Raw genomic sequence first — 23,106 nt, 5'->3', positions numbered from 1 at the left:
AGGACAGGGTTCTCTTGGCTGCCTGGATGGAGAATGTAAAGGAGCATGTGAGTGTGTGGAGAGAGAGAGAAATGCATTCATTGCTTCACTTGCTTTTGTTTCAGGCCCCTCCCATCACTGGCATGGGGTTCCTGGAAAATAACCCAAAAGTCTCTGGTCTCGGGGGGGGGGGGGAGAGAGAGAGATTCCCCTGCCTCTGTTCTGCTCAGTGATATTCGTCTTTGGCTTCCTTCAGGCTTCTCATGCTTCTCTGAGCCATGTCTTCCATTCCTCAATGCCCACAAACTTCCTGCTTTTTCTTCAGCTGATCCAGAGCCACACACACAATCTACTCCTTGGCCAGAGCCAAGGGGGATCGTGGCATCTGACACAACAATTACCTTAGTGTGATGTTGAGTTCCTCTCAGTATCCCCACAGCTCCCAGCAAAAAGTCACAACACTTTACAGACATTTAACCATTTACCAATGCTGTTTTTCTAGACAAAGAGGTGCTGGAACTCACCATGAACTTATCTCTTGTTCTCTTAGAAGGGCAATGATGCTCACCTGAGACGTGTCGGAGCTGAGCTGTGGTGAGCTCTGGCTGAAAAAAAAGTCCTTTAAACATTTTTTAAAAACAAAATTTTACCTCGGAAACAAAATGGTTTCTCTACACACACATAGTGGAAAGTGACTGAACAAAGCGTGGCAATTTCATACTAAGCCCGTTGTCTCGAAATGCCCTTCATGGCAGTCTCAACCACATTCCCCAACAACATTAAAAACAGATCCCTAATATTGATTATAAGGCGACTTCAATCCCAGAGTGTGTATGTTTGTAAGATCGGTTGAGCACCCAATCTGGTATCACTAACGCCTGGGAAATCAAACTGCTTTACATCTTGTAAAAGCAGTTGAAGTTCCACATGTGCTTTGTTTAAGAAGAGGACACTAGGTTCACATAAAGGACAAGCACAAAACAAAACAAAAACTCTTAGGGGTAAACTAAAGAAAAGAAATTCCCCTCCAGCAGATTCATAGAGATAACTGTGTTATCAGTAGAGATGTGCCTTCCCTAATGCTGAACGTTACATGACTTGCACTGACAAGATTAGCCCCAGTTGAAATGAGAAAGAAATAAAAGGCAAAGACTGCTTTCCCACCCATGCAATTTGTTGAAGGAGCAACAAAGTAATGTGCTAATGTAAATAAAACAGACTGATTGTATTACACGTCAAGGCCCCGGCGCACCCCCAAGAATAATAAAAACACATTGACACAGAATTTTAGGTTAAAGGTTAATGGGCAAAATTTAGGCCACAACTTTATTACAGCAATGTGAGTTGTATTGGCTGAAAAAAAGGGGTAAAGGACCCCTGACAGTGAAGTCCAGTCGTGAACGACTCTGGGGTTGCGGCGCTCATCTCGCTTTACTGGCCGAGGGAGCCAACATTTGTCCGCAGACAGTTTTTCCGGGTCATGTGGCCAGCATGACTAAGCCGCTTCTGGCGAACCAGAGCAGCGCACTGAAACACCGTTTTACCTTCCCTATTTATCTACTTGCACTTTGACGTGCTTTCGAACTGCTAGGTTGGCAGGAGCTGGAACAGAGCAATGGGAGCTCACCTCGTCACAGGGATTTGAACCGCCGACCTTCTGATCGGGAAGCCCGAGAGGCTCAGTGGTTTAGGTATTGGTAATAACTATATCTGACTCCTGCCTGCCTTGCAGGAAGTCTAGAAGGGTAAAACACCAACAGAGGGAGCTCCATCGATGGCAACCAACTGAAGCTTGCCCCAGGGTTCCCGCTGGGTCCTGGCATGACCCTAGTCCCCCAAGCGGACTTCGGCTGAAATCCAGACCCACAGATTCCTTTACCAGAATACCCTTGCACCTGGAGGGGTAAGTGATGGCCGCATCTCCCCTCCCTCACATCTCACTAAGCCAATGCCTAACTGCCAAACCTTGTGAGACAGGGCCTTTTCTGTGGCAGCACCCAACTTATGGAATTCCCTCCCTAGAGAGGCTAGACTTGCCCCATTCCAGATGACTTTTAGATGGACAGCAATATCATTTTTATTCTTCCTGGTTTTAGTGTGTTTGTGTTTGGTGTTATTGCAGTTGAGGGTTTAAGATTAAATCTTTAATGTTAAAAGTATTTGCTGATATTTTCAGTTTTGTTATTGTTTCAACTTTCTGTGTGTGTTTTCTTTCTTGTGTACTACGTCTGTTAGAGCCTGGCCAACTGCCAGAGCTGTATTGAATGCATATCTTTATTGTGAAATGAAATATGTGATGCTTGTCACATTTTAACATGCCTTGGAAACAGCCTTTGCCCATCAGAATCAATTTTGAATGTTGATGTGTGCTTTGATAAAGATGAAATATAGTCATAGAAGTTTTAAGGATTGCATTTTCTCCAAATATATTTATTCTAAAATGGAAATGCAATAAATGTTTTGTATAAAACGCAGTCCTTCTGTGTGCCTTCTATTAATTCAAGAATATGTGTAAAGTATGCATTAGTTTGGCATCTCATGTCTTTCCGTACTCCGCTCTGTTAGAAAGAATTTGATATTCAAAATAACTCTCTAGTAAACTTTTATCTAGTCCCCCCTTGTTTTTCTTCACTGTGTATATTTGACTATAATTGACAAGCTGTTCCAAGGAATTAAGTATTCCCCAGCTAGATGGCCTTTGTAAAGAGGAATATCCTTGAAGGTAATCAACAAACTGAAACACAGCATGTTTTCTTAGCTTGTAATTCCTGATAAATCAATACCAGGCAAACACTCTTACTTTAAAGGTTAAATACTTTAAGCCCTTTGGTAGTAATTGAGTGTATTTTCAAGAGAGGTTTAATTTTGATGGGAGTGGGGGTTTTGGTGTGTTCCTCCCACCCCCATCAATTCTAATACTTCAATCCTCATACTTGTGACAGCAAATATTGTAGATTGCTCAGCAGCAGCTCATACTGGATCCAAATAAATATACACAGATGCTTCTGTTAGAATAAATGCCTCCAAATACAATGGTATATCGGGTTACATACACTTCAGGTTACATACGCTTCAGGTTACAGACTCCGCTAACCCAGAAATAGTACCTTGGGTTAAGAACTTTGCTTCAGGATGAGAACAAAAATTGTGCGGCGGCAGCGGGAGGCCCCATTAGCTAAAGTGGTGCTTCAGGTTAAGAACACTTTCAGGTTAAGAATGGACCCCCAGAACGAATTAAGTACTTAACCCAAGGTACCACTGTACTACATCTTTTGGATCTTCAAGTGAGGAAACTGATATAATTGTATATAATCTTATACAGTCCACTCTAAAAGTATTGCCTTTTAAAAGACTGTTAACTTCAGAGTTTATTGTTGCAGTAGTTGCAGTGGATTGACTGTCACTCAACTGCCCTGCCAATGCTATTAGACATAGGCCAGGATCCAATGAACTACTTGAGCCATGTCAAAGACTTGGAGGTGCCCACGACCCAGTGCCAAATGGCATAAGTGCCTCTGCAAGTTCTCTGTGGCATGGAAGACTGCTATTTGCAAAGCATAATTCCAAAACTCTTTGAGTGTACAGAACTAATTATATAGTTCTTTCGATCCTAGTGTTGTTTTGCTTCCATTTTGAAAGCTATTAAGGGAACAAGAATATCAGATAAAGTTTATTTTGCCTTCCTTGTCTGCAGTATCCTACAAAAGAGAGAGCGAGAGAGCTGGGGGAAGACATCTTCTGTATTGTGATGTATTTGAAACATACCCAGAAAATGCAATACAGTAGATGACTAAGAATATGTTGTTTCCAATGTTAGGGATTGAATCCTATGCATACTTGGGACCATAGTATACGACTTGACTTTTAGCAGAGCCAGCCAAACTTTGAGGCAAGGTGAGATGACTGCCTCAGGTGGCAGGATCCACAGGGGCAGCAGAACCAGCATCTGAGAAATATGTCACCCATGGCTGCTGCCACAGGACAGCAACTATGGCAGTGTGTTCCCTGGAACTCCCTCTGTTGCCTCCTTGGCAGCTCCCACCACCATCACCACCATGCAACCTCCACAGCAAAGTAATGAGCAAAACTATCAGCAGTTAAAAACAAACAAGCAACAGTTTTGACAACAGGCCACAAAATCACACAGCAGTCTGCTTTATGCTGTTTATGAACCACCAGAAGCATTCATCTGTCACTACCTGAGTTGTTCAGATTCATGGTGGTCTAGATTGTGGTATGGGGAGCATCCGTTATTGTTCTGCTATTTGAGGAGTCATCGGTGTAAAAATCACAGAGCCAGATTTTGGCCACCTTACATTTTGTGCTGGTTCCCTGAGCCACTGGTTTCAATTTAGAAGGTGGGGAGAAGATAACTATGGATTGTATCCAACGGTGGTGTGACCAATCACTCATACTCACTTGGAGGCCTCTGTGTCCCTGAAAACCTTATCTGGTGTGCTAGGGTTCCTCTGAACAGTGCGCACTGTGTAACAGGGGAGTGCAAATTGCATGCATAGTGCATTTTGCTTTAACAATCTTCCCTAGTCCTCCTGCTGACCATGCAGATGCTTTTAATTTAAAAGGAATGCGTGAGAATAATCTTTTAGAACTATATTCTATTTCCAACCATTCCTCATCCAGAAATGTACTTGCCGAATTAATGCAGGACATGTTTTACACTCGTCAATGTGTTCCATATAGATATTGATCAACAAAGCCAGCAAGAGAAGTTTTGACATATTTGACAAGTGACAAGATCAAGTCACTATACTTAAAGGTGAACTGCAAAGACATTTTAAAAACCCAGATCCTTAGAGGGAAAAAATCAAAAATCTATATTTTGTGTGCTGCATTGAAATTTCCAAGACGTAACATATATAACTACAGCAATATTTTTACCAATACAGCAGTTTCATTAGTTGCAAAACATGTACATTGTTTCCAGTGGCGTAGCGTGGGGGGTGCCAGGGGTGCCGGCCGCACCGGGCGCAACATCTGGGGGGGGCGCGCTCGCTGCCTCCGGAGTCGCCGAAGAGCCTCGGGCGCAGGCTGTAGCGGAGCCGCATGCCTCGCGGAACCGCCGAGCTGTGCGCGCGTCCGGGCTGAAGGCGCCCGGCAGGCAGCGGCTCTCAGCGCTCGCCGCGGAGGACGCACCAGGCAGCCCCTCTTCACAGCCCCGCCTCCGCTGGTGCTGCTGCAGCTGCTGGGCAGTTGCATTTTCCTCTCCTCTCTGCCCCCCTCCTCCTCCGGGCAAGCGGCGTCGTTTGGGCGGCAGCGCCAGCGGCAACTCGCGGGTTAGGGGGGCGCAAATTACTTGCCTTGCCCCGGGTTAGGGGGCGCAAATTACTTGCGTTGCCCCGGGTGCTGAGAACTCACGCTACGCCGCTGATTGTTTCAGTAGATTTAGATGCAAATTAGATGGTACCAAAGTGTTGCCCGAGAGCAAGTAGGCAAATGCCTCCCTGCTTGGCTGTGAAGCCTTGCTTTTGATGCCAAAATAAACTTTCTCTGTGCAGAGCACCACTCTCCCGTGGCTGGCTCATTCACTGGCAGAATCTGTGAGTGGGCGATCCTTAAACCTTCCCCAGCAGAGTAGTTTCTTGATGCCCAATCTGCGCCTCCCCTCTCAGTGCGGAAGCCTACTGCGTAGGGAGGGCATGGGTAACGGAGGACCTCTCTCCTCCCCGCTTTGCCCAGGCAAGGTGTTCTGGCACCGCCTCGCCTCCTCCGAGCCCTGAAGCTCCTCTCCACTGGAGGCGTGGTAATCTCCTCCGCTGAGGAGGTGCTGCTTCCCACGATCCTTGGGGACTCTCTGTAATCCATTTAGCTTTTCCCTTCTCGCCCCTGACCCGATGGAAGTTCCCTGACATGCATGCTTACAAAAAAAAAAAAAAAAGTAAGTTCCACTGAGTTAGGCAAATGATTATCAGTGGTGTAGAACAGGTTGCCAGCTTTGGAAGAGGGAAGTTGCAGGGCTGAGCCGGTTTACGATTGCTGTATTTGCAACTTTATTGACTCTCCTTTCTGCCCCAGCCACTTAGTGCAGCAGTACCACCCCATAAGGCCCCACCAGTTGTGGGGGAGATTTGGGTTGTGACCTTGGTATATAAAGGTGATGGCACAGGAAATGGGTAATATCACAGGCAACAAAACACATGGAATGAAATGTGTTTGTTTATTATTGTTGTAAAAATGACTTTTCTTTTCTCAATATGTAAACAAGTCTCAATTTTATAGTAATATGGTGGGAGAATGTTCAGAACGGTATTGCTTTTGCAGTATTTACGAACAAGCTACCTTCCGAAGAATTATTGCAGCAAACATGCAATTGGATAATACTCTCAGAAAATGGAATTTTCATATCTCATGAAGTACTGCATTTGTTTTTTAAATCTTGGAATTATTAGATTTGTAACAAATAAACTCATGAGAGTTGAAGTTTTCAATATTTTCAGCTAGAAGGTTTATTTCTTAAATAAAGCAGAATTTATGAACAGTGATAGCTAAAGTAAAAAGTGCAGGAAATAAGGTTATACTCAAGGGAAAGTTATGTTTACCAAATGTATGGGGTTTTTTTTTTCTGGCCTCATAGGATTGCTGTACACAAAAGAGAAGTCAGTGTGTTTCTCTGTTAATCAGTTGGCCGCTATTGTCCCCATATGCAATTCTCTCACACCCCTTTTTGCCTTTACCTTTATACTGACTCACCTATCTGCTCCATGCATCGAGACTGTGGAACTTGTGTTGTCATACTACAAGTCCCATCATCCCCAATCACTGCCCATGCAGACTTGGGTGATGGGAATTGCAGGCCATCACTGGTAAGGTCAGAGGTTCCTTATCATTTCCATATGCTCACACCTTTTGTGGCACAATAAGTTCATTTTTTGTTGTTGTGCAGAAAGGTCATTGTTTCCTTTGAAATAAAAACCACGCTCTCAGGTAACTTGCATTGTGCTCTCAGTGATAAACACCTGCATCTGTAGCTATATCAGTGCTATTGGGCAGGAAAAAATCTGTTTGAAAGATATTGGTCAGCAATGGATTTCACACAGGTCTGTTCTGAATCTGTGTGCATAAAATGCACAGATTCAGGCATGGCATAGGAGCATTGTACATGTACCGTATTGGCCTGAATATAAGCCTCACTTTTTCCCAAATTCTGACCATGAAAAGTTAAAGTGTGGCTTATATTCGCGACCTTACGCTATGCAGCCAGGAATGCAGGGCAAATAGTTCCAGGAGCACGGCAAAGTGGTGCCCGCCCCATGCGTATTCCCCGTCCTCTCCCCCAAGGCCAGGAAGGGAGAGAGAGAGGAAGGGGAAAGGCCATTGGCAACACAGCGCAGCAATCCCCCCCAACATGCAGCCAAGAGCAATGAGGAAGGGAGTGGCTTATATTCAGGTATTTCCCCCTTTTTTTCTCCCCGCCTCCCCCCCCCATTTTAAAGGTGCAGCTTATATTAGGGTGCGGCTTATATTCAGGCCAATACGGTACTTTTTCCCAAAAGGAAGAAAAAACTGTAAATAGAAGGGGATGAGAATTCCTTAAAAAAAAAAACCACATACAGCCATTGTATCCTTCAATTGGATTTCGTTTGAAATTTTATGCTTTTATGGTTTTTATGTTCCCAAGTTACAGAAGACAATTGGAATTTTAGTTTCATTAAAAAGCAAATAGATTTGTATACAATTCTGATTACGGTATTTTTTTTTAATGAAACATGATTCAAGTACTGATTAAAACAATACACTTTTTCCCCCCCTTTTAGCTCTCTGTCCTGAGACACAACAGCAGGATGTGCCTTGGAGAAGGGTAAGTAACCCAGTTTGGTATATGTAAGAGGGCCTCAGGGTATGTGTTTAGTTTGTCTGTTGATGTATGTGTGTGCAGTAGATACATTTGATCTAGCTACATTATATAAAGATCATTTTGGGGCACTTTTCTCTTTACCAAACTCTGATACACTTGGTTTGTGTGTGCTTTTGGAGAGAAAAAAAAATATATTCAATAACTAATTTCCCAAAACGTGATGCACTCCAGCCATTAAGTCTGTAGAATTCAAGGATACAACCACAAACAGGATGGCAAGGAGGGAGTGATAATGTAGTCAGGAGTTTATTTGGGCTGTTGCATGTGCAGCCTCCATCCTCCATTTCAAAATTACCACCCTGAAACCTCCTTCTTGCAATAGTTTTCCTTCTTAAAAAGTTCTTCTCCAGGTGCATAATATAGTTCTAGGCAGACGTAAGTCTCCAGAAAGTCTGGAGAAATTGCTTTTAATACAATGATTGAGGGAAGCAGAGGAAAGGAAGCAGGTGCTTCAGGAAAGTCATTAGGAAAGCCGGAAGGCAAGAAGACAGAATCCTGAGAAGAGGTAAGAATGGTTCTTATTCATAGCCAATCTCCAGCCTCTGTTCAGTGACCATTGTATCTCCTAAATTCCACCCCTTCTGTGCAGAACACACAGAGTTAACTTACAGACGTTCCAAAACAATAGCCCTACTTGCAGTTATGTATAAGATCAACAAGCTATAGCTTAGGGCCCCACTCTCTTGGGGGCCCCAAAAAAAATTAAAGAGGAAAAAACTGGATGTACATTTCCAAAATATAACATAAAAAACAAATAAAATAAAACCTACATACAGCAACAGTGTTTTGTGTTGTGTAAGCTCCTATGATGTGAGTGATGGGCCCCGCCTGCTAGCCTGCTCCCTAAAATATCACTGGTTTGCTCATTTCTATATATAGGGTGCCTCCATTCTTCATGGACTTATTGCATGGCAACAGGCGCAAATGGCTTTAGATACCTATTAGGTCCATAAATTACCATATACCATATATTCAACACAAAAACAGAAACAATTTGTTGTTGAAAAAGGACAGGTGGACATATAAAGGGTTCCATTAGTTTCAGTAGCTTAGGGCCTCATCAAACCTAAATCTGGTTTGGGCATTCAACACACCCAATATCAATTGTGCAAAGAAGGAAGAAAGGACCGTGTATTTGGGAGGATATCTATGGCAGAGTGAGTGGCCTGCCAGCACACGAAGGTTGTCCCCTTGAGGTGGATGAACACTTGGCCCTGGAGGGTTCCAGAATTCAGTAGCCTTTCCCACCCAACACACAAGGACATTGTCAAGGAGTGGCCAGCCCAAGAATCATGCAAAATTAACCCGTGCTGCTTTGCTCTCCTGCATCAGCAATTATCATTGCATGGGTTGAATAGGATTCCTTTATACACTGTGATGTTTTCACCCAGAGGCATCCTATGTTGGTCATATAGGGTTAACAGACACATCTGTTTTGCTCAGCAAAGGCCCTCCCTACCTCTAGTTCATTCAAAGCAAACCAAAGAAGCCGAGTGACAAATATTACAGTCTGCCAAGCATCCTTAATAATGCATCTGCGGCATAAAAGCCTAAATATTAACAGTTAACAAAAGTGACAGTGCAACACTCGTGCATTTGAATTTTTGGATTTTTTTAAAGGTGGTCAACCAGAAAAAATGTCATTGATCCAAGCTATTACATATATGAATATTTTAATTTATTATGGGTTTTTAATTTTATTTTTTTTAAGAATGTCACACTTAGAGATTTGTATCACTTATATTTTGGTTTTTTAAAAAAGGAGTGATTGAGAGCGCAAATATTTTATGTTTACTGATCTGAAAGATGCTGTTCAATCCCTGTATTTTAGGAGTCACATCATCCTTTATTTTTAAGATTTCACTTCAAGTATGTTTACTTGTAAATAACATTTGCGGCTGGAATTTTTCATGGCCATTGCAGCAGTTACAAATCAAATATTTTCAAGCACTTAAATATATGATATGAAACCTGATCCCATGGCAAAAGTAAAAGGCTATTATTAAAAAATTAAAAATCTAAAATAATCTTCTCCGGTTTATAATCATAATACTGGGAAATTCAATATTTCTGCTCAAACAAAGAGGCTGGTAGACATATTTACAAAAGGCCTTATGATGTTTGCAGTTGACTTTGCAGAAGACAACATTTATAAAACCTTTACAGTGCCTGACAGGTGCCATGAATTCTCCTGAGGATTACTATATTCAGATATTGTCTTTCATTTGAACTTCAAACACACATTTTGCTAGGGAGTGTATTTTAATAGCTTTTGGAAATTAAAACCTTTGTATTTGTGTCATTCTAATATTCTCTATGAATTTACTTTTGGGAAACAAATTGCTGCAAAGCTAAATGCAATTATAATTTTGTTTAAGTAGAAAAAATGAATAAATGCAATAAGGATACACAGGGGAAACTAAGAAACATGAGTAGTTTCTGTGACTGTTTCTTCGAAGAAAGAAACAGTGAATGGGGAACAGTTGTAGGACTCCCATTTAAAAAAAAAAAGCACAGCAATCTAAACAGAGTTTTCATAAATTTGGAAATCCCAGTTTTACATTACAAGTACATTCATATCTCGTGTTACATTTGCTTCAGGTTGAGCATTTTCAGGGTGCATCCCGTGGCGACCTGGAAGTACCGGTAAGGGTTACTTCCAGGTTTCACCGCTCGCACATGTGCAGACACTCAAAATGACGTCATGTGCATGTGCAGAAGTGGCGAATCATGACCCGCGCATACGCAGAGGCACAGAAGCAGGTTGCATTCTGCTCATGTTGTGAACGGGGCTCCGGAATGGATCCTGTAGCAACCAGAGGGACCGCTGTATTGTTATCCTTATACTACATCAACTGACGTACTTAAGTGACACTGATTTCAGTGGGGCTGCTTCAAATATTAGAGTCTGGATCGAACTCTAGATGTTTTACAGACATATGAATGATGGTAGACAGATCTTACAGGGCAGGGTGCAATCCACATAGCCCTATTCAGATGATTAAAAAGTGATCCTGGTCACATGATCACTGCCTAGGATTAATTTGCTAATGCTGGCCAAGAAGCTTTGTAGGCTGTGAATTTGAACCATTCTAGTAAAGCAACGTCATTAATGATAACAGACACATGAATCTCTCTATAGCAAAAGCTTCATCTTGCCTGGCTATCACTTTTGAAGCCTAAATGGGTTAGTACCCACATATTTTAAAAGACTAAATTCTCCTGTGTAAGCCTGCCCATCATTTCAGGCCACCTGGGGCAGTTGTCTCGTATACCCTTCCTCCATCTGAAACGTAGCTGGTGGGAACATATGAGAAAGTCTCCTCTGTTCCTCTGCCTAGCCTGTAAAATCCCTGCCCAGATCATGTGTCTGGCTCTGTTTCCCACAACATTCTGTCACTAATTAAACATTCTGGCAACAATAATTTCAGCAGGACTTCAGCATGACCAGGGTTTTATTTCATTAATATTGACTTTTCTCATGTTTGTTGTTTTATAAGGGGGAAAAACAAAACAACCTGCTGCCCTCTGTCAATTTATATGCTTTTGTTTTTACCTGATTGTTTTTAGTCTGCTACATAAGCCACCTTGGGTTTTGGACTGAAACAAAAGGACAGGATATTGTGGTTAAAAATTAATGAATGAATAATATCAATCATTTCATCCTCATGCAATCGATCACTTCTCCTAAGCACTGGTTGATGACTGAGACGGATGCTCTGGGATCTGCTGCAAATGAAACAAACATCTGGGAGCTTTGCCAGCATATTTTAGCCACCTTATTCTGAAACTTTATGTGCTGGGTGAGCTCTCAGATATAGGAAAGTCTACAGACAGAGATATCATATTTTTTAAATACTTGAGATGTGAAGTCTGAGCACTTCACCCAACATAACAATAAAAAGTTACTTGACGAGATTTCCAGAAGACTAGCTGTCGTTATTCTTCCATAACAAACTTATTAAGTGAACTTGGAACATAAGTCAGTATATTCCATCTCAATTCTCATGTTTCTGTTGGACATGGCAATTTTGCCACAATCATTTTGAATGGCAGATACATTTGAATGAATCCATTGAAACCTAGGGTTCATTCTTGCATGGGAACTGCCAAGTCTCACTATATCTGCATCTATACAAGCAATATATTCACATATGAGGAAATGTATCCATGGTGACCTCAGCATGACTACACATTTGAGGCTGCAAAATGGCCCTTTTTCAGCAAGCTGAAAGAGGCATGACTGAGCCATCATTGCTCACGACGTGGACAATTTCACCTCTGGTCAAGCAGTCTTTGCAGGTGTTTGCAACAATTCAGAAACCTGTGAATCCTATTTGACCAGAAACAATAATCATGCAAAATAACTGGAATTCTGAGCAAGCCCAGTGAACAATGTCAGTATTTCAAAAGCACAGGCCCACAAATTGGCATCTTCTGCCATGTCACCCTCATATATGTAAAAACTCAGGGACACCATTTTGACCAGTACCGAGCCACCTTCCTATGCTTCATATTCTCTTGATTCCTGTCTTACACATTGCTCTTATCATTTTTAATTTGCTTCATAAAAAAGCATTGAGAACACATCAATGTACTCCCCTTTCCAAAACTTTTATTGCATGGAAGGGAGTAAATGATAGGAGAAAGAAAACAAGATTTCTGTAGAGGGAATAGCACCATCTTTGAAACTCACCAACAGGTCTCCAGACTGGGGGTGCATCTTAGCCATTGAGGCCAGACTGAGGCCAGTGGTAGCTTTTTATGAGCCCTCTCCAGGCTGCCAAGGTGGGCTAACATTTCTGCCAGATCAAGCTCCTCCTCTTCCCCAGATGGGAAAGGAGAAGAGGGCACTTGGGAGAAGCCTTCACTGCCTTTCCAGTATCCTCGAGTCCATCCCTGCCATTCTTCAGTGTTAACCAAGCAGGGAAGCCAAAGAAATCCACTCAGAAATGTCCCACCCCCAAATCTTACCCAGGGAAAGGTGATCCCTCAAACAGACAGCACAGAAAAGGATAGCCACATGTACAGTAATTAACCATGTGGCCCATTCCCAGCACACAAGCAGCTCCAGAAGATATGTCTGCAGTCTCCACAATGACCATGGGTAAAAAGAGCTGAATGACTAAGCAAGGAGGCTCAGAAATTACTTTAATAAAAAAAAATCAGCTATGTGGTGGGGTTGTCCGAGAATATATTCAGGCCCTGGGCAACAACTGGGAAACACCCAACCAGTGTTCAGACAAGTGGGCTGAAAAGCCCAGCTCCCACAATGCCATCAAAAATCCAGTCATGGAGATGAAAGAGTTGAGGGGTGGACCAGGCAAGGGCTCATATAGTCTTGGTCCTCCCATCTTCAAAGCATGATATGCATCAGTGTGTATCCAAATGTCATGCTGGCCTGCCCTCTTCTTTGAACCCCACCCTGGCCTCAAAAGTGGTCCTGCTGCCTGATTGCGATGTATATCACTCAACAAAGTGGGGTTTCTCCAAGCAATGTCTGCCTCCTGTTCCCATACTTTAGCAAAACATTCAACAGCTTTAGCAAAACATTCAACAGCTTTCGTTTACTTGGCAGTGAAATAAAAAGTCTGGGGGTCATTTTTATTTCTTCACACACAAAAATTACCCAGTCGTTTAGACTCCCTTGGAAGTTCTGTCTGTCAAAAAAATGACATTGTATGTCAAGTGACACCTGAAATGAAAGAAATCTAAACTATAGCAAAACCGAACACTTGTTCTGACATTTAAAAGATGTGCCCTCACAGCTGCTTGATTTCTGTTTAAAAGTGATTAAATGCTTCAAAGCTGAAATATTTTATACTGTATTTATGGTATAAAAGTATGCTATTTAACTTTAAAAAACCTGAAAATGATCTTTCTCTGAGGCAGAACTGCTGCTTGCATGATTCGGCACAGTAGAACTGGCATAGATGTTAAACAGTTCAGTGTTAATTACTCTGAAATGTAAATAACTGGACTCCATTCTTTGTTATTATTTCTTTGCCCTGTTTTACATCTATCACTTAAAAAAACATACACCAAGCAAATAAAAGAAAATTGAAAATAAGTACTATTTTTTTTTAATTTGCCGCACTTAATCAATATCAGCCATAAACTTGTGTGTAGTTGATGTTATTGTAATTCAAACACTGCACTGGCCTTGCTACTGCTATATTCCAGGCTACACTCTTCTTCTTAAAAATTCTGATTAGAGTTTGGTGCTTTGATTTTCCTGGCTGAGCACTGCAGTCTTTGACAGAGAATTCTAATTGCCTCTCATTTATCTAAAACGTTGGTACAGGTAGCCAGGGAAGTATAAACCTATGGAAGTAAATGACAAAAAAAAAAAAAAATAAAAATGAGTTGGTTGATGAATTCACAGAAGTACTAGGGTATCTGCCCCTCTGTTGGTGGGCACTATTCAAAGCAGACTGGAATTTAGAAATTCTGGAATATACTGAAAGCAGTTCAACTATTTAGCAAAATGCTTTATAAGGTGCACAAAATCTCCAGATGACAATTTCAGTAGAACTGCAGAGCTGGAAGAGATCTGAAAATAATAATAGTTTGTTTCCTTGCCCTGAGTCAAGTGTCTTCCATGTTTCTGTTACAGGGGGATAATGTGCTAGAGTTTTCAAGAGAATGTTTGTTACAAAATCTAAGGCAGAAAACTTGAAAGTATGTGTGCTATTTTGTGGCATTTTGGTTGGCCTTATGAAGCCATTGCCCTAGTAAGTTTTTTAGATTTAGCTATTGTCTCATGGCTACTCTCTACCTTTTCATTGATTTGTTCCTCTATTTGTTGAAGTGGGCTATCCGGTCTTGCTGTTTCCATGACTTCTTTATGAAAACAAGTCATGATGGGCTTTGGAATGGTGTGTTGTTTTGCCCTGAATAGGAAAGAGTAGTAAGAAATGCAGACATCTATGGTATTGCATGGTATGACTTGGCCTTCTAGACTTTTCTAAAGGGTAGATCTGGAACAGGATAAAACTGATTAGAGTTATCCAAAGCAAAACAACATTACTTATTTGGCATTTTTGAGGCCCCTTTTAAACAATTGAAACAGATAGTAGGATACATTCAACTTGCAGTGGCCACATATTTTCATCTCCCTTGAAGGGGTAGGTATAACTATGGGTGAGCAGATGATTGACATGAACACTTGTCTTATCTATGAACTATTATGTGGACTTAGAAGAATATCTTTGTATTGGGCTTATTTATTTGATTATTTAGAGTTTATTATGTTTGAGTTTGAAGGAAACAATTATTTCCCTCCCATGTTTATGGACCAATGGAAGTTCAACCACCAACAGTGCATGCAGGGAGGGGTTCCCTGTATTTCATTCTGCTAGTTATTCATCTTCAGTGTACGATCTTGTCAGGTGCTCTCTTTTTTTTAGAAAGTAAGTTTACTAGAGCTACTGAATTTGTCTTATCTGTCATAGCAGAATTATTTTCCAAGAAATGTGTTTAATTAAGCATGTACTCCTCTACCGGAACAGCTATCCTAAATCAAGCTGTGCTTTTCCAGGTGTTCTCCCAGTGATTTAGAATGCTCTTAATCATTCTGCACCTCATTTTCTCTAAATAAAATTATGCTAAAGTTTCCAAGTTGTCAACTTTACAGGATTTTACAGGTAGATTCTAGATCATTTCCCAGCAACAGTACAATGGAGATATGTACAAATAGCTAGGATTGTTTTAGGTGTTGGCTTCACTGGCACATGAGAAAGCCCATATACCAGCATGACTTATTTTTCTAGTTTGTCAGCTGACATTAAGCCAGAGTTCCTTGGTGTGAACACAATGGGAAACTCAATACAAGCCAAGATAGTTGTGTTGAAGCTGGAGCATGATGGGATGAGGGGAGGAATAACAAGGGAGTATTTTGCCCTGATGTTTGTTCGCAAATGCATAAACCATGGCTTATGAAAACTGGTCACCTCCAGACTGCAATTATGAGAGGGATTCAATTGCATGATTGGAAGTTTAGGTTTGCACAATTAAAGTGGATTAAAGTACTCTATCACTTTGGTGCAACAAAGACTTTTTGTAGTTAGGAAAGTGATAGGAAAACACACTAAATGGCATAGGATGGTGATGAATTTCTTGGAAAAGACATAAGCATCTCACAAATAAATCAAAACAGATCTCAATAAAGAACAGACGTCATATTATCGCCATGCAAGCTGTGCCCGTGAATGATCCCCTCTGCTGGACCACAGAGTTATGGATGTCACTGTATTCAAAGTCACATTCCTGGGATTGCTAACATAACAGATGACACACATCTGATTATTTTAATGTCTAAAGGGTGGGGGAAATGCTTCTTGCCTCATTTCCATCAAATGGCCACAATTAACAATATTAATTTTAAAATAGTAAATAATAACCAATAAAACAGCCAACAAATAATATAACTTCATGGCCAACAAGTCAAAGAAAAGGAACAAAGATCAAATACATTCTTAAGCTGCCATGTTTTACTGGTCATTGAAATGTGACTAGGTCAGGCTCTCAACAAAGGGCACTGCATAACTTAGCCCCTCACCCACTTCAGATGACAGAAGACAGTCAACAAAATTTCAGATGTTAAGTAGAGCACCTAAGCATGTTTATATGTCAAAAGGTAAGACATAAAATGTATTTATCCCATGCTGTTTAGGGGTTTAAAGATTATGACTAGTACTTTCATTTGGGTCCTGAAAACAAACTGATCATCAGTGAAGGTAGAATGACTGAAGTGATATTGCCCCAGCATCTTACCCTGGAAAACTGTCCAGCTGCTGTGAATTTTCTGGTCAATTTTTAAGGCAGATCCACATGGCAATAATCTAATCTGGATGTAACCAGAGCATGAGCGATTATGCCTGGGTCTGATTTCTCCAGGGAGATGCTTAGCTGGTACTAGCTGAAGCAGCTGACAAAGCATTCCTGGCTGCTTTCACCTAGGAATTCAGTATCAAATCTAGATCCAGAGGCATTTTTAAGCTGCTCAGCTGATTCTTAAGGAAGTGTGCAACCATTTCTTAAAACAATGAAACCATATCAGCCGAATCCCAAACAATGCTACCTCCATCTTGTCTGGATTAAGTTTCAAGTTGCTCATTCACATCCAATTCACATCACTGATCCCAGGCCAGGCACTGGTTCAAAACTTCTCCCAAGACCCGAAAAGCAGGTGAAAATGAGAGACATTTATTCGGTCCAGCAATTTGGATACCCTCAACCAGCATTTTCATATAGATGTTAAACATGGTAGACACAATTGGACCATGTGGCAGCCTAAACCAAGGCCATTGGGTAGAAAGTATTTTATCACCATTTTCTGGATTCTTCCCTCTCCTGGAAGGACTGGTGTCACTGACACTCTGTATAAACCTCTCGACCCCATTTTTGCAAAGCAACCTTTTGTTTTCCAGTATTGAAATCTGCCAAGAGAACTAAGAAAATCAATTTTGTACTCCAGCTGTCTATGCCCCAATATATTATTTGTTTGTTTGTTGGATTTATTACTTGCCTGTTACCTAAGAATGTTTCCAAGCAACTCATATTTAAAAACATAAATACATTACACCATAAAAGAAGGAAAGTCATATGAAACATTAAATTTTTAATAATTTAAACAACACCTGCTAACAATAAAACATAATCAGCTTAGTCCATCAAAGGACTGGGGAAAGCTGCCAGGTGGTTCTCACTGTGGGGAGTGTGTTGCACATAAAGGGAGCACTGAAAAAGCCTTCTCCCTTGCCATCAACTTCCAGGCCTTCCTTAGAGGAAAGACCCAGAGAAGGTTCTCACATGAATTAGGGTCACTCTCTAGTCCAGCTAAGGCAGTTACAAACCCAGGCCAGAAGCCAAACTGGTGAGTATCCAGTTACCTCTAGAAAATATTGGATTTTCATACATAAAAGTAATTATACAGTACGGTAGATAGATAGATAGATAGATAGATAGATAGATAGATAGATAGATAGATAGACGATAGATAGATAGATAGATAGATAGATAGATAGATAGATGATAGATAGATTTGTTGTTGTTTAGTCATTTAGTCGTGTCCTTATGGACCAGAGCACGCCAGGCACTCCTGTCTTCCACTGCCTCCCGCAGTTTGGTCAAACTCATGTTGGTAGCTTCAAGAACACTGTCCAACCATCTCGTCATCTGTCGTCCCCTTCTCCTTGTGCCCTCCATCTTCCCCAGCATCAGGGTCTTTTCCAGGGAGTCTTCTCTTTTCATGAGGTGGCCAAAGTACTGGAGTCTCAGCTTCAGGATCTGTCCTTCCAGTGAGCACTCAAGGCTGATTTCCTTCAGAATGGATAGGTTTGATCTTCTTGCAGTCCATGGGACTCTCAAGAGTCTCCTCCAGCACCATGGACTCCATGGACAAAGACAACAGGCATATAAAATATAAGACAGACAGACAGACAGACAGACAGACAGACAGACAGATAGAGACACACAGCCATACCTCCACTCATGTATCCCTCTGCTTACGTAAACTTCGGAATATGTAAATGGCATTTTTTTCAGGATTTTGCCATGCATGCATGCGCAGAAGCGCTCTACCGCCCCGCCCCCCATGCATGCACAGAAGCGGTCCCTTCGGATCCTCAGGATCCGACCAGAGCTCCGGAACGGATCCTGTCCACAACTGGAGGTACCACTCTCTCTGTGTGTGTGTTGTGTGTGTGTGTATAGCCGAATTCATTTTGGCACCTGAGGTGGATGCCAAAATGGTGCCTCCTTCTTCCTCACCAGGGAAGAAGGGGTGAGGGAAGATCTACATCAGGACCAAGAAGGGAAAGAAAGATAGACATATGATCTGTTGCCCCAGTGGATCTAGCTGCCTGAGGCAGTCATCTCACCCTGCTTCTTGGTTGGACCCATCTTGAATAAAGATCTACATTGGGATCCACTGCCCCTGTGGATTTTGCCATCTGAGGTAATTGTCTCACCTTGTGTCGTGACTGAGCAAGCCCTGATTCTAGGATTAAGGGCTGTTTGTTTTTCCTTTCACTCTGCTCTTTCTCTTCTTTAATATTCCTGAACATGGTAAAAGAATAATTTTATTCCAGTAAAGAGGAAAATATTTTTAGGGGGTCGGAATCAGCAGAGTGAGAGGAGAAAAATAAAATGAAAAACAAATATTATTGCACGGATCATTTGGCTTTAAGATGGAGGGTTGCATTCATTTTGAATTATGCAATATTGAACCTCTTGCTGAACAATGGACATGAAAACTCCTTCGTGACTAAAATCTTTGCTCTTGGGCATTTTTAGATTTCCCAACAGCACTGAGGGGGATTTATGGGTGACATTACATATGATATACTCAAAGTTTTCAGTGGCAATAAAGACTTTTAATCAAACAACCAATGAACAGAAACAATTAACAGGCCTGAAGGTAGGAAGATGAATGTCAATGTTAGCAACATGTTAGGCAATTATTTTGCCACAAGACAGTTGAAAGAACAAGTTAAGAACTGGGTGGGAGGGGGAAGGGGGGAATTTGCCCTCAGCCATTATGTGAACATTATCAGGGGTTGAAGTTCTCAGACCACTGTTGTTCCATGAACCACAGATAGGGAACCCCTCAACTGGAGCACCATCTTAGTGTTGGTGGGTTTCATTGAAAGCATCATGTATATCATTCTAAATAGGAACCCGTGACTTCTAGAACTGTCATTTCTCAGAGTAATGCTTTTTCTTTCTTTCTTTTAACTCCAGTTCTGCCAACCGCCCACATTCACTTTACTTCAAATATATCAGAAGTTACCCGAAAGAACTTACAGGAACACAATGCCTCAGTGGAAACTGCAAAATAGCCTCCATATAAGCTATTTTACTGTGTCCAGAAGGCTGACAGAGATCATATGACTCAGAGGAGGCATAATGTAGCAGGATGATAGTGAAAATGCCAAACAATGTGGGGATTAAAGTCAGGTGAAGCCTATGTTTTTTGCCAGGGGCCAGTCAAAGACTGTGCTAATTTTATTTTCTGCTGTCTTCAAGATCTTAATCAGAGGCATTCTAGTAGGCATACACTTTACAGTCCCTGTGTAGTTTCAGATTTTGCTACCTGCTGCTTTAGCACTTCAAAAATCCTCTGAAGCTGAATAGCACAAAGAATATCAGGCAAACGTTACCCCCACCTCTCCTTTCTGACTGAACCATGGTAATATAATAATAAACAATTTAAATAAGTTTATTGGTTCTCTTTTGGAGGGCAGTGGACTAGGGAGCAGAATTTATAATTACATTTTGATCTTTCATAGATTTATGTTTGCATAGGCTCAAGGAACTTAAAAGATTGTCTCGTCAAGCCCCTGCCTCAAGTATTAGCCGTAATAGAGTAAAACCGAATATCATTTGTAGTTGGAATACCACTGCACCATGGTGGGCATTAAAACATCCTGTAGCAGGCAAAACAATTATGGCAATTTGATATGAAGTGCAGCTCCTTTAGCCAGCTCACCTTTCTCCAATGCATTGTTTCCTCACTTGCCTTCAGCTACTGATTGCATCGCTTTGCATACCAGCCCCTCCACTGCACATTCGCACCCTGGATCTCTTCAGCCACCCCATCCATTTGGGTGTCTTGCAGCTGGGCTCTTCATGTACGCTTCTCACCCACTCTGCCAGCAGCTGCTCTGTTTTATCTATCTGCTGGTTATGCTGCTGCCTTTGTTGCTGGTTCAAGGAGTAATGCTATTCTTCCCTCCATTTCAACTCAGGCACACCTCACTCACAGGTTTTTCTCCGGGAAACACGAATCCTACTTCTGACACCAGTGTTGCACTTCATCCCAGTTTCTAAGCCGTGTGAGATTCTAGGCACTTACCCTGGATTTGTGTTTCCTTTGGAGTGAGGTATAGAGTAGACTGGGTGGTCTTTATGATATATGGTTTATTTACACATAAATACAACCTGAGCATATGATGGAGGGGTTCACAGCATTAACACCCCCGAAATAATATGACTTCTCTCATAGATGTCACTTAGCTCTTTATAGATTTTTAGATAGGAGAAGTGCCATTATCTCTCAACAACTACATGCCCACCTAAGCAAAACAGAAAATTCCCAGTGTGTTGGTAAGTAGTAGCTACTGGCACTTGCATTCTCAGAGCAGCAGTGAGATTAATAAATATCAAGCTTTTCATTAATTCGCCGTGTATATTTCAGGAGATAAATATGACATAAATAAAACAGCTGAAATTTTTGGATTTCCATTCAATTATGGGTGACTTAAAAGAAAAAAAGAAAAGAAACCCCTTGGAGGATGGCAAGCTTCTGAAATAAGAACTGAGCTCCAAGAGAAATATGTCTGCGTTTTTCAGCTCAGTCTCTAGTGGAAAATAAAAATGACAAAAGCTCTTCATAAAATTTAACACAGGTAAGGGGGGAAATTTAGACACAGTAAGGAACATGGGCTGAACAAGCAAACAAAACAATGCAAGGATGTTATAACTGCAGCTGGCCTGCTGCGTATGAGAGTTGCCACTAAAGCAAAATCTGAGGTAAATTTGAAGGTCTTTGCTGATACAAAATATCCATAGGAGAATGTGAATAATATTGTGGGCGGGAGGACAAAAAAGCAGGGATCGAGGAGGGTCAGTTGGGAAGGGAGTTCCTATTTTCATCTGAGAAATTTTGGAGGTTATGGAAGACGCCCTGAGTGGCTGTGGAAACCCAGCCAGATGGGCGGGGTATAAATAACAAATTATTATTATTATTATTATTATTAGTGGCACCAGCATCTCCTCTCTCTTGCCATTCAACTGTCCAGCAAGAGGAATGGGAAACCTTGCAATCCCTTCAAAATATGCTAGCACATGAATTTATATCAGAGCCAAACCAAATTATTCCTTTGTGCATAGGAAGGCAAGAGCTTATGATCTCATAATGAAATTATTATAACAATCTAAGTTATATCTACCCATTATTGCCTTAATATGAAAGTGACTCCTAACACACAACGCTGAGTGTTAACTAAACAATAGTCACATATTACTTCTTTTGAAAGTTGCTTAAATTTCACCTTGTAGTAATCTACAACAAATGATCCGCTACATTACCCAAATTCTTGATCTACCCCCACTCTTTTTAAAGCTATGGAATATGAAATGTATTACTTAATAAAGCAGAGGCGAGGCTTTGTGTTTTGTATTAAGATAGATTACTTATGTGAAATGAAAATTAAGATCATAAATCAAAACAGCTCATTACAAGTTCCTTGTTTTACTGTAATTTATCAGTTGTACTTCTATTTTTTATTGTTTGGGTATCTAGCCTATGCCACTTATCCCTTTACTTCATCACTAAATCTTGCTGCTAGATATTGGTTACCTATCCATGAGCAAATGAATTATTGCCAAATGACTATACAGCCTGCCTTCATCACAGGCGCTGGGTATGGCCAGGCGGGGTGGGGAGAAGCTTCAGCTGAAGTAAATACCCACAGTGAGAAAAATGAGCTAGATACCAAATTTCTTTGAAATATAACCAAAGACAGTATTTCATTAGGGATGCTGTATCATTCCAATATTGTGCGTGCACACACACACACACACACACACACACAAATGTTACGATTCCAGGCCTTTAGTCTTTCAAGATTTTCAGAAAAGGAATCTTTCTGAGTTCTCAGATCAACTATCCTCTAATAATGGTGCTAAAGGAAATCATATTCTTAAGAATGTACCTTTCATGCAACTAAAAACTACAGCTCTCCAAGATTAAATCAGAAGCCGGGATGGCTTTCGTCATTCCGAGACTGTACCTGGAAAATAGGGACACTTGGAGGGGATTGCTGTGGTCTAAACCACTGAGCCTCTTGGGCTTGCCAATTGGAAGGTCGGTGGTTCAAATGCCTGCGATAGGGTGAGCTCCCGTTTCTCTGTCCAATCTCCTGCCAACCTAGCCGTTCGAAAACATAACAGCTCAAGTAGATAAATAGGTACCACCACTGCATCGAACAGCGTTTCTGCGCACTCTGGTTTCCGTCACGGTGTCCTGTTATGCCAGAAGCGGTTCAGTCATGCTGGCCACATGACCCGGAAAGCTGTCTGCGGACAAACGCCAACTCCCTTGACCTGCAAAGCGAGATGAGCGCCGCAACTCCATAATTGCCTTTGATGAGACTTAACTGTCCAGGAGTCCTTTACCTTTATGTAATTACAGTATTGTTCTAAACAAATAAGTAATTGTACGGTTAATAAAAATTGGGTTGAGGTGG

At 41.4% G+C, this 23,106-nt stretch overlaps 1 protein-coding gene across 25 annotated transcripts in view; it reads left to right on the top strand.

Moving 5' to 3' along the window:
* The window catches only part of PTPRD (protein tyrosine phosphatase receptor type D), a 1,176,641-nt gene that overhangs the window by 373,206 nt on the left and 780,329 nt on the right, over positions 1–23,106 (top strand). For all 25 annotated transcript variants that reach the window (XM_082204501.1, XM_082204490.1, XM_082204511.1 and 22 more), the window contains one exon: positions 7,752–7,795. The gene's annotated coding sequence lies outside the window, so the exon portion shown is untranslated. The remainder of the gene's footprint in view (positions 1–7,751; positions 7,796–23,106) is intronic.

Source organism: Podarcis vaucheri (assembly GCF_965113315.1).
Source record: "Podarcis vaucheri genome assembly, chromosome: 17".
NCBI classification, from domain to species: Eukaryota; Metazoa; Chordata; class Lepidosauria; order Squamata; family Lacertidae; genus Podarcis; species Podarcis vaucheri.
Note: the sequence above shows the minus strand (reverse complement) of the source record. Positions and strands in the feature narration are given on the sequence as shown.